The sequence below is a fragment of the Panthera uncia genome, chromosome D4 (assembly GCF_023721935.1).
Source record: "Panthera uncia isolate 11264 chromosome D4, Puncia_PCG_1.0, whole genome shotgun sequence".
Lineage (NCBI taxonomy): Eukaryota > Metazoa > Chordata > Mammalia > Carnivora > Felidae > Panthera > Panthera uncia.
This window is the reverse complement of record NC_064807.1, coordinates 49,322,406-49,331,565: the sequence shown is the minus strand read 5'-3', so window position 1 is coordinate 49,331,565 and position 9,160 is coordinate 49,322,406. Positions and strand designations below refer to the sequence as shown.

The window sequence follows — 9,160 nt, the reverse complement described above, 5'->3', positions numbered from 1 at the left end:
GTGTGTGTGTGTGTGTGTGTGTGTGTGTGTGTGTGTGTGTGTTTCTTTTGAATCCTGCTTGAGACTTGTGATGTTTCAAATAAAGAGTATAGGCATTACTTTAATTCTGTTAAATTTTCAGCCATTATCATTTCAGTATTGCTTCTCTCACAGTTTCCTACTCCTTCCTCATAGAATGCCAATTAAATGCATATTTTATTTTCTCAATCTACTTTTCATGTCTTACAACCTCTCATATTTTTCTATCTCCTTTTTTCTCTCTCTGCTACATTATGATTAATTTTTTCAGACCCATTTTCCACGATACTAATTCTCTTTTCAGCTATATCTAATATTCAACTTAATGTTGCATTTTTAATGCTTAAAATTCTATTTTTTCTTAAAAATCTTGCCTTTCTTTCTTAATAGAGGGTTTTTTGTGATAGTTTTTATTCCATCTTTTATTTAAAAAATAAATATAATTAGCTTATATATCCATCACATTATTCTATTACCACCAGCTCTTGGGGTGCTAATTCTTCTGCTTATTGTGAATGTGGCCTCTCCCTCTGGTTGTTTGTCTTGTTTGTTCAACAGGAATTGTTTAATCTAAGGGAGTCTTGTGAGTCCTGAGTTAGGAAAATATTTCTACAGAGCAATTTGAGTTTATTTCTACACAGACTTCTCTGGTCCTGGGAACATTTTTATGGTGATTTAGAAGCTCTGGATTCTTGCACAATATAAACAATGTAAATTTAGGCCACATACTTATGCATGCCACAGACTTGGTGTCTTGTTGTTTCATTAGATACATTTTTTTTTCACCCTGAGATTGGGGCAGAATACACACTTACTTGCCTCTTCCCTGAGCTACTGAGGATCAGTGGTAGTTTTCCTGGCCCTATTTTCATTTTTTTTATCCTACCTTTCACAGTCCCAGGTCCATGTCACCTGTCCTTACCTGGACATTAAAATACCAGCCCTGGCCCCAGCTATATTCAGATTCAACTTACCTCTGAGGGATCACAGTATTTACTGTCATGCCTACTACTTTGGCTTTGGAGTCTGTCTTCATTTCTGGCCTGTCTTTTAAACAAAAACAAAAACAGTTGTATTGTCTAGGTCTGTGAAGTACATTCTCAAGAGGTTCACATTGGGCTACATTTTTTGTATGTTTAGAACTGAATAAGGAGCTGGGTGAGTTCAGTATGACATTTTTTTTTTTTTATAAACTAATTTGTATACAAACTAATTATTGACTACCTATCATGTGCCTGGCTTTGTTATAGGTATGGGGGTATAATAAGAAACAAACAAAAAGTCTTTGTCCCTTTATAGTTTACATTCTCAAGGGAAAGACAAAACAAACAATAAAAAGGTACAGTAAAATCAGATAGAGTTATGAAGAAAACTAAGGCAGAATAATGGGGAAGAGAGAGAGGGAGACTGGGTTGGATCAAGTGTGCTTTACTTAGGATGGCAAAAGATGCCTCTCTGAGGAGATGACATTTGACCAGAGGCTTACATGAAGTGGTGAAGAGTCATGCTGATATCTGGGGTAGCATCCCAGGCCCCCACAAGAAGCATAACCAAGTAATGGATTAGCTTTTCAATAAACTTATTAAGGCAACCCCTGTGAACCAAACCAGTATTCAGTACAAAATGAAATGTGAGTCCCCTTCTTCATAAATAACATATTAAGAATTTCAAGTCAGCTACAGTGGAGCATCCAACAAAGTGCATGGCCCTTTTGAGTACTCTTCTCCAACTTCAAAAGAAAATGGGGAGGGAGCTGGTGGGAGCCTGGAAGAGAGCCCTCAGATTATGACTCAGGTCGAACCCCAAGTGAAAGACAGAGGAGAGGAAGGAAGATGGAGTAGAAGCATTCTAGGGTGTTTGGCAAGGCTGTGGGAGAGTCCTTGAGCCAAAGACACCTGTCAGGTGAATTTTTCATCTCCCAGGAACAAGCTTGCCTTATAGTACCCTTGCCATGCTCAGTCACTGACTAGGAGTAGATTGTGGGAAGTGTGGCTTTGGCACAAAAGTAGAAATGGATTTCAGAGCACAGCAGCTGCGACTCTTGGCCAGTTATGCTCCTTATGTGAGGTGTATCCTCAGGGCAACCACACTGGGTGGAGAACTTTCCAGGAAGAGGGAACAGTGATTGCAAAGGGTCTTGTTATGGGTTGAATGATGTCTCTCCCAGATTCATATATAGAAGTCCTAAGCCCTAGTACCTCAGAACGTGACCTAATTTGGAAATAGGGCCATTTCAGTTATAATCAGTTAAGATGAGGTCGTACTGGAGTAGGATGGGCCCCTAATCCATTAAGACTGATGTCCTCTTAAAAAGGGGAAGTTTAGAGACAGACACACACACAGCAAGAACACCATGTGAAGATAAAGTCAGAGACTGAGGTGATGTGTCTGCAGGCCAAGGAACATCGAAGATTGCTAGCAAACTGCCAGAAGCAAGGAGAGAGGCATAGAATAGATCCTTCCATAGCTCCTTCAAAAGGAGCACAGCTATGCTAACACCTTGATTTTAGATTTCTAGCCTCCAAAACCATGAGACAATAAGTTTCTGTTATTTAAGCCATCCAGTCTGTGATACTTTGTTATGGCAGCCCTAGCAACCTAATGCAGCCCTGAAATGATAGTGAACTTGGTGTGTTATAGAAACATCAAGGCCAACGTGGATAGAGCAGGTAAGTGAGAGGAGGAATTATAGACGAAGGAAGAGTATCCAGAGACCAGATCTGTAAATTATGTCTTTGTGAACCAACATAGCAAATTTGGTTTTATAGTGACTGTAATGGGAAGACTTTACAGAGCTTAGAGACCGGAGTGAAGGGAAAGAGGAGAGTAGAACAGTCTCTCTTCTTTCTCTCACTCATTGTGTATATTTTGCCCTTTGCTTTTGTTTGTTTGCCTGGAGCAACTAGATAACTCCAGTTGCTAGTTTTGGAGATGGGAACAGTGGGTACAGAGCTTGCCTGGAATTTACAGGAATGGAAATTTGGATGTTTGACATGTTTAGAAGTTTCACACTGTTTTGCAACTTGCTTTTTAAGTTTTGTGGACTAATCTTTCCATCTCAATACAAAAATTTTGATCTCATTATATTTTGAGGGCTGCCTAATGTTTCTTATGTGGATATACCACTCTTGATTGAACTAGCTCCCCCTGAATGGACTTTTGGGTTGTTTTCCTTTTTTGTGTGCAATTGCAAAGACCAATGCTTAAAAGCCACATTATTTACTCTTACTGCATAACAAAATACCCCAAAATTTGGTGGCTCAAAAACAACAACATATATTGCCTTACAGTTTCTTTGGGTCAAGAATCAGGGCACAGCTTAGCTGGGTTCTCCAGTTCAGGATCTCTCACAAGGCTGTAACCAAAGGGTAAGCTGGGGCTGCAGTTATCTGAAGGGTGGAATGTGGAAGGATCTCCTTCTAAGCTTACTCAATGGTTGTTGGCAGGATTCAGTTCTCGGTGGACAGTTGGTCTGAGAGCCTTCATTCTGACTACTGACTGGAAGACACCTTCAGTTCCTTGTCATGTGGACTTCCTCAAAGAAGAGCTCACCACATGGCAGCTGGCTTCATCAAAGTGAGCAGGCAAGAGAGAGTGAAAGAATATGAAAGCAAGACAAATCAATCTTCTACAACCTAATCTCAGAAGTGCTCCCCATCTCTCTTGCCAAGTCTTATTCTCTAGAAGTAAATCACTAGGTCCAGCCCTTACTTAGAGAGGATGATTCAAGAGGCATAGATATCAGGAGGCAGAAATCATTGGGGACCCTCCTAGCAATCTGCTTGTCACAATAGTCCACTATATGTGTCTTTTGATAGATTGTTAAGGTGGGTTTGCTAAGGGAAACGTTACACGTATTTTAAATTTTCAAGTGTAACATGAGATTTCTTTTTAAAAGCTTTGCTCAAGATTTCAAGGCGCATTTTGAAAGGACTGTTTGCTATTTCCTAAGAAGGAGAGATTGTAGATCCTCAAAGAGGCTTTGGCAGATTTTGTCATGAGCATCTCTTCCCTTGCTGTCTTCTTTTTCTTGCCCCTCCAAAATTTCCCAGAACAGGAAATAACTGTGGGTCTTGTAACAGAAAGAATAGAAAGGTTCTAACCAGCAGGTACATGCCATCCCCATCATCATGGCACCTAGTCTAGGGTATGCAGACCTGGGTTGTGCCATTAAAAAAAATGTCATTGCCTTAACTCATTTCCTGGCTTGGGTGAGGTGTTTCCAGCCAGCCTTGGTGAGGAGGATGAAAAAGTAATATCAGAGAGAGGTAGGTTGGGCTGATGAGGTCTAGGGAAAATCCACTTGAATCATTTCTTCTAAATCCTCAGTCCTCAGGAGTTTCTGGTAGGCCATGGAATAATGAGGTGTATGTTTATTTCTTTATTAGTCAGAAAGCACCTTTACTTACAAGGACCTGCTTATGTTTACTGGGATATGGTTGTAGGAAATGCAGATTATCATTAGAATTACTTTGTCTCCCTCCCACGCAATTTGAGGTGGCTTTATAAAATTAAATACATCCTAAAGCTAGACTATTATAAAAATGAAAGGATTGGTCTTCCAAGAGTCTGTGGCTGCAATCAGGTCAGGTGCCTAGCTGGAAAGCTCAGGCTGTGTTGGCATCTTACCAAATGGATGCCAGGATGCCTTCCTCTTGTGAACAAGGTGGGGTTAGGGGTGGAACTGGAGTAAGATGATGATGCTGAGGGATCATGTTGATGGAGGCCATCATCTACTTTTCCAGTTTGTGGCTAGCCCTTTGGGTGGAGAAGGATCTGGAATTCCCTTTACTCTGCCCCCATTTTCCACCTTCTGGTCCCCGTGTTGCCCCGAGAAGCCACAGGGTCCTCTCTGATATGGATCAGTTTAGGGACCTCACTCTCAGGGCAGCAATTCCATCTCGGCTTGTGATGCCAGCACGGAAAGCTTTGCTTACTGGAAATGTTGAAGGTCAAGGCCCTGCCTCCTTCCTGTCTGGGCCCTCCTGCAAGCCTAGTGCTGAGAGAGCAAGTGAGCGAGCGAGGCTTGCCGAAGGTGGAGTGACTCCATGTCCCAGCACAACCTCGCATTCCCCCTCTGCCCTCTCCCAGACGCCTTCACAGGTTGTGCTCACGTTTCACAAGATTACTTCACTAGATGAGAAAAACGTGTATTCTGTGCAGGACAGCTAGCCCAGTGGTGCGGATTGCATTCCCTACAGAAAAGAGAATCTGACTGTAGTACCCTTTCAAAACTGAAATAAATTCAGGGCTCCTTGGCTCCACTGGCTTGGTCTGTTGGTTTTTGTCTTTTTCTAGAAGCCACGGTGGGTTAGGGGAAATTAGGGGAGACCAAACGAGAATCAGCTCACTATATAATCACTCACAATCTCTGGAGTAGGGAAACAGCCATCTTGTGATTTAAAATATAAATATTTGCAAATGATTGTATCTTGATCAGTTATATAAAAATCTGCATTTGACATGTGCTAAAGTGGCTGTTAGATTTTCTTCTTTTTTTTTTTTTTTTAATATGACAGCTTTGTCTGTGTGGAACTCTGTATTTTTCAGTCTTCAACTATATTAAGCCTTTGAATTTTTTTTAATTGACTAAAGTTGGTGGAAGCAATGTTTGTAGTTTTGCTTATCAGAGTTTTTATAGATTCTTACACCACCCTCTTCCAAAAGGAATTTGAGTCATCTGGCACTTATATAAAATCAAACACTAATAAAACTCAATAAGTTGCCTTTTTTTTTCTTTTAAAGAATAAAATGCAGTTAGAAGGAAATAGAGTAGGAGGTAGTAGCAAACACCTGTTTTGATCTCTTGCTGGGCGGGTGTTGTTTTCCCAGGAATGGTCACTGTGCTTCTGTTTTTCCTCCTCTCTCTTAGAGCAAAGAGGAAATCTCTTATGGAGGCTTCTCAATAGACATATTGATGAATGTAGAATCTTAAATGAAAAGGAAGTCAGTGGATGTGGCTTCCTGGACTCTGTGCTTGGACCAGAAATAAAGTGAGTCCTCACCACAGGGGCTTGGCTCAGCCCAGTGCCTGCGGCCACAGTTGTTTTCCATGGCTTTACTTGAGCAGTTCACTTCTCTGGGCAAAAGTTCTCCATGCCTTTGGAAGGTTTATAGGCTTCCCCCCACCCCCCGCCCCCTCTAGCTTTTATTGTTTTTAAGAAGAGTGGGCCACCCTCACTTGTCATTAAAGAATAGTGTGGGGGAAAATAAATACAACTATCCAAAGAATAAAAACAGGAAGAACAAAAACCACTCCCCTAAATGAATGAAAAAATTACCCCCATCCCACTTTTGTGTGGTAACTGTTTCCATGCAAGGTTGATTTAGAAACTATGAGAAGGTTTTTTCTCTTTGATTTTTGGTTGTCTATTTTTAACATTTCTGGCAAGTCTACACATTGTGCTTACATAAGAAAATCAGAATGGAGATATTTGGTATTTAAAAAGCACCCATTGACTCAGGATGAGTTTTTCTGGCACTGCTGTGAGAAGAGCTCAAATAATAGGCATAAATGTCTAATCAGCACAGGCTTGCCCGCCAACTTCTCCCTCTGGGCCCTGGAAACACTTCCTGAATCAAGCCCCTGCCCTCCAGAAAGTCTCCCCTGCCTGGTAGCAGGAAGGAGGTGCAGAGCATTAGCTCTGATGAGGGAAAGCCTGCTGTTCCTGGCAGCCAGGGCATGGCTAAGGTGGATCAGCCTTTTCACTAATCATGGACGATTGCAGAGTACCTCCAGGGTGGCCGACCCACTGTTAGCCTGTCTCCACCCACTGCCTCATTTTGTCACCATCACAAGCCTACCAGGTGAAATCCACTAGGAGTGTTTTTCTAAGAGAAAGAAAGCAGAAAGCCTAGAGTTTTCTGTCCAGAAGGGACGGGACACACATGAATGAGTGGGTTCAAGAAAGCAGTGTTAATGATAAGAATTAAAAGCCAGTGCTTATGACAGACCTATTTGTGCCTGGTGCTCTGTCACATGCTTTATTTGGATAAAGGCATTTCAATCTCTTAGAAATACTATGTGATAGAGAATTAATTCTATCCCCTTTTGTAGAAGAGGAAACTGAAGTTTAGCGATGTTGCACAAGCTCGGGAGTCCACAGTGCTGAAAATGATAGATGTGGGAGTCAACCCAGGCTGTCTGATCACACACTCATTTACTTAACCACCAGCCTGTATAATAGAGGGGCCCACAGACACAGGCAGGGTGTGGTTAACTGGACCAGGCTTTCCATTGGTGGTGTAGCTGATGGACCAGTCAGGGAAAGGGCCACCCTCTCTATTTCCACTGTGATTCAGGTAAGCCTTCCTTCTTCCTAAGGACTTTTTCTGTCACTTTACTGCTGGACATTCATCTTTCCAGATGGCCACATTTCTCCCCTGACCATTCTCCTCAGTAAATGAGTTTTGGCCCAGGGACTCCTGGAGAGGCTAGGTCTGGTGTGTCAAACTCCCTGTCCTAGGGAGTTCTTAAACGTTGGAATGCATCAGAGTCCATACATCTGAAGGTGAGGGGCGGGACCTTAGCGTCTGCATTTTGAACAAACATCCGGGTGATTTTGGTCTTCTGTCATTTGTGATGGTCCCTAGGAGGTCCAGGGGGAACTTGATAGTCAATGGACAGATGGCTCTGGGTGAGTAGGGGGTGTATTTTTTTTCTTCAGCAACCATTCACCTTCTACCAGAGACCCCAGAACTCGAGAGGAGAGAAAGAACAAACGGGAGGCAGTGCTGGGGGAAGAGTGTTGAACTCAAGCAGAGTGAGTGGAACTCATAAATATTTGTTGAGAAGCAAGGGTTCAAATGAACTTAAAAAGAATGAGTAGAAACCAAGCCAGATTAGGGAAGGGTCAGGAGGGAAGGTAAAGAGGTGGGTTGAAACTTCACCTGAGTGACAGCTTGTGTTTGAAGTGTGATTTGATGGAAACTCAGGGGCTCCCAGATAGGTGGGTGGGCCCTGACCATAGGTGGGTCAGACAGGGAGGAGGGCATGAGAATCACAAATGATTCGGACTGTTTTGGTGCAGTGGAAGGGTTAAATATTCAGAGCTTTGTAGCAAAGGGGAGACAGGGTCACTTCCTAACAGTGTGGTCAGGAGAGCCTGCCTGGAGGTGGTGGCAGATGTCTAGGCCTTAAAGACTGAAGAAGGATGATGGCAGGCGGGCCAGCCGAGGAAAGGCCAGGGGAGAGATTTAGTCACTGACAGGTGCAGTGGCCATTAGCGGCCTGGTGCACTGTCTGCTCTATAGAGCCAAACCTGAAGGTCCTCAGGGAGGTTTCTGTGCCTGTTGGGAGAGGTAGACTAAGAGTGAGTGTCCTTCTCCCTGCTTATACCACAGAAGAGAGAATTTTTATCTATTTTTCTATAATTGGGTCCCACATAAGGTTTTATTTGGGAGAAATGGACTGTCTTGCTTAAAAAAAAAAATAAAAGCCTTGGGGCGCCTGGGTGGCGCAGTCGGTTAAGCGTCCGACTTCAGCCAGGTCACGATCTCGCGGTCCGTGAGTTCGAGCCCCGCGTTGGGCTCTGGGCTGATGGCTCGGAGCCTGGAGCCTGTTTCCGATTCTGTGTCTCCCTCTCTCTCTGCCCCTCCCCCGTTCATGCTCTGTCTCTCTCTGTCCCAAAAATAAATAAAAAACGTTGAAAAAAAAATTAAAAAAAAAAAAATAAAAGCCTTAAAAACCACCCAAATCCACCACGGGGGGATTAAAGTATAAATAAATAAATAAATAAATAAATAAATAAATAAATAAATAAATTTATATAATTATATATAATATAATAATATAATAATTTGGGGGCCCTTTTGAAGGGTGCTTAGGTGTCAGCTTTGCTTAACCATTGAAGAGACTCATGGCTTTGTGGAAAGAACACTGGCCTCAGGGTTGAGACTTTGCTTTTAGCCCTAGACTGTTCTAACTGTGGATCTCACCTCACTTTTCTGGATATGAGGCATGTCTGTTTCTGTTTTTGTATTTAATACATTAAGAGGTTGCACTGAACACACACACATATAATCTAAATAATAATAAATAATATCTAATAAAATCTAAAAAAAAAAAGAAGTTGAATTGAATTAAGTGATTTTTGAGGGTTCTTCCTGCTGTAAAATCATATCAGCAATGATCTGGCTTACA

General features: G+C 42.2%; 1 protein-coding gene across 9 annotated transcripts in view; it reads left to right on the top strand.

The window, feature by feature from the left end:
• MOB3B (MOB kinase activator 3B) overlaps positions 1-9,160 on the top strand; it is a 199,255-nt gene that overhangs the window by 56,571 nt on the left and 133,524 nt on the right. For 4 of the 9 annotated variants that reach the window (XM_049623932.1, XM_049623875.1, XM_049624211.1 and 1 more), the window contains one exon: positions 3,465-3,594. The exons of the other annotated variants lie outside the window; for them this stretch is intronic. The gene's annotated coding sequence lies outside the window, so the exon portion shown is untranslated. The remainder of the gene's footprint in view (positions 1-3,464; positions 3,595-9,160) is intronic. 9 annotated transcript variants of the gene reach the window in all.